A 3,169-nucleotide genomic window follows, 5' to 3' on the forward strand; every position below is an offset into this window, starting at 1 on the left:
GCCCAATCTTAATTGTTTCGTATAGGGAACAATTGGGGTAAAAGCTGGTTAAGTAATATACAAGGTCTTAAAAAGGAACAACAAGCAGGAAAAAATGTCAGTTTTCATTGATTATATAATGTTGCATTTAATTAACCCATAAGAGAACATAGCTAGGCTTTTCACATATTAAAATAATTTGCATATATTTCAGGCTGCAAGGTCAACAAGGACAAAACTAAGGCAATTTTAATGAATTATGCCCCAACATGTGATCTAGTGAAATTATATATTTTCTTATGAGGACATTATAAAATGAACAAGCTAGGTACATGGATTTCTGGGAGAATTAGAGACTCTCCTAGGGAACCCTGGATGGAAAACAAAAGTAAGATTTTAAAATTAATAAAAAGATGGAAATTATTTTCTTTGGATGTGGATAATAAGATAAAGGTTCTGAAAATGTTTGTGGTACCACTGATATTATGTGGGAACAGACTTTTCTAAATGACATAGAAGATAAAGAATTGGTAATAATGGAAAAACAAAATTCATTTGGGATAATAAAAGGATGAGAGTAAACTGGGAAAGATGATTTTGTCATTTGAACAAGGTGGCCTAGATTTGAAAGGGTACTATAAAGCCACACAAGTGAAACTGGCATATTTACTCCAAAATGATGAAAGCATGTGATATGTTTACAGAGAACAGGTGAGGTCCCCCTCTCTGATGGACCTACTGCATATCCACAAAACAAACAGCACCAGAATTACCTGTTCTAAAGACTTAAACCTTGCCTGTGATACAAATAGGACCTGCCGGAGAGATCAGAGACTAACCAGTCTATAGAACTGGCTCTCCATCCATGTGAATCAGAGTTCCTCCCTAACCCAAGTGCAACTTGGGCAACTGGATGAGAAAAGTACAGTTGTGTACACTTACCATAAATGTAGATGTTCGAGTGTATTCACTGTTGCAATCATCACATTTGGGTTATCTGCCTGCAGGTAGCCCTCAGCCGGCCTGAATGCCAGACTCTTTGGATTTCTGCGTCGGATGCTGTCAATTCTTCCCTGATGTCAGGTCGTCAGGGGTATAAAACATGCAGCCAATGCCATTGCATCAGTTTTTTCTTGCCCCAGATGTCAGGTGCCCCCACAATAGGAAGCAAGTATATGGTATGGTACACCCCCATGAAAAAACAAATACACAAGAAAAAATAAATGTACCAACAAGAAGGAAAGGTAGAGCCAAGAGAAGTCAGGGGGCTGGAGGGAGGGTAACCAGGACTGCAACAGTGAATACACTCGAACATCTACATTTATGGTAAGTGTACACAACTGTACTATGTTCTTCGTGTTTCACTGTTGCAGTCATCACATTTGGGTTGATTTCCAAAGCTAAGAAAGGGAGAAGGAAGTTAAACAGCATTAGGGCCAGCTATTAAGCCATGCAAGACTGCAGTGGCAAATCCAGCTCTGGATTTAGAAAAGATAGGCATGTGGTAATGCTTGGTGAAGGTATGTACAGAGCTCCAGGTAGCAGCTTCTAGGATGTCCCTGGTAGGGGCTCCTCTGAGAAATGCCGCAGAGGTAGATGCAGCCCTGGTGGAATGTGATCTTATCCCCTGTGGGGTAGGTTTTCCATGGTGCTTGTAGCAGAAATGAATGCAATGGGCTATCTATTTGAAAATGGTTTGCTTTGAAATGGCCTTCCCCTATGCCCCTGCAGCAAAGCCAACTAGCAGCTGTTCAGATTTTCTGAGAGGCTTAGTTGTCCAACTAGAATCTAAGTTGTCTGTGCACATCCAGACAGTGCAGTATTCATTCTCCTTTGTTTTGTGAATTAGGGGAAAAAGTAGGCAAATGAATGGACTAATTTAGGGCCACATTAGACACCACCTTGGGCATAAAGGAAGGATTAGTCCTGAGGGAAAACCTGTCCGCATGGAAGATAATGAAGGGTTCCACTGCCATGAGGGCCTGTAATTCAGACATTCTTCTCGCTGAAGTGATGGCTAGAAGGAAGGCGGTTTTCCAAGAAAGGAATTTCAACTCTGTTGTTGCAGCTGCCTCAAAGGGGGGGGGGGGCAGAGTGAGCTTTTCCAATACAAAGTTAAGGTCCCAGGCTGGAGTGGGAGCTCTCCTGGGGGGGTCTTAAATTTTTGGCCCCTCTAAGGAATTGTTTTAGCAAGGGGTGAGAGAAGAGGGGTGGCTCAGTATTATAATGTGCTGAAATGGCAGAGGCATGAATTTTAATTGACTAGAAGGATAGGCCCTTGTGGAGCATTTCTATTAAGTACTCTAGAATATGAGGTAAGCTGGGCACCGTTGTACCCATCCCCTGAGCCTGGCTCCAGGAACACTATCTTCTCCACTTTTCAGCATAGGATTTTCTAATACTAGGCCTCCTTGCCTCCAGAATGACATCCAGCACCATGCTTACTGAGGGATGCTAGAGGAGAGCTCAAGGAAGTAGCCAGGCTGCAAGGTTCAGGGTTTGAAGCTGAGGGTGCAGAATCTGGCTCACCTGCTGGGACAGCAGGGAAGGGGTCTGAGGCAAGTGCCATGGTTGTAGCAATGTCATACTGCGCAAGAGGGGGTACCAGTGCTGGCCTGGCCAGTCTGGTGCAATCAGTATTGTCCTTGGCTTGTCCTGTTTGATCTTTAGTAGAACCTTCGAGAGGAGAGGCAGGGGGGAAAAGCATAAACCGAGAGGCTTTCCCAGGTAAAGGACAGGGCATCCACTTTCCAAGCTTGACTGTAGGGAGTTCGTGTGCAGAATTTGTTCAATTGGTAGTTCTGAGGGGAGGCAAACAGGTCTACCTCTGGAGTCCCCCATTTGTTCCTCAAGAGGTTAAATACTTTGGGTTCTATTTTCCATTTGTCTGGGTCCATGAGATTTATGCTTAAGTTGTCTGCCAGTGAATTTAGTTTGCCTGGCAGGAATTGTGCTTGTAGGTGTACTTGGTAGCTCAAGGCTGTGTTCCACAGAGCCATGGCTAGTCTGCAGAGAGGGTACGAGTGTGTTCCCCCCTGCTTGTTTCTCTACCACATAATTGTGGTGTTGTCTGTCTTTACCAATATTTGTCCTGAAAGAATACGGTCTTTGAAGGCTGTCAGAGCATTCTGTATAGCTAACATTTCTTTTTGATTGATATGCAGGTGCATCTGTCTTGGGTTCCATTTGC

The sequence above is a fragment of the Protopterus annectens genome, chromosome 9.part0 (genome assembly GCF_019279795.1).
Source record: "Protopterus annectens isolate FY-2018-M chromosome 9.part0, PAN1.0, whole genome shotgun sequence".
Lineage (NCBI taxonomy): Eukaryota > Metazoa > Chordata > Ceratodontiformes > Protopteridae > Protopterus > Protopterus annectens.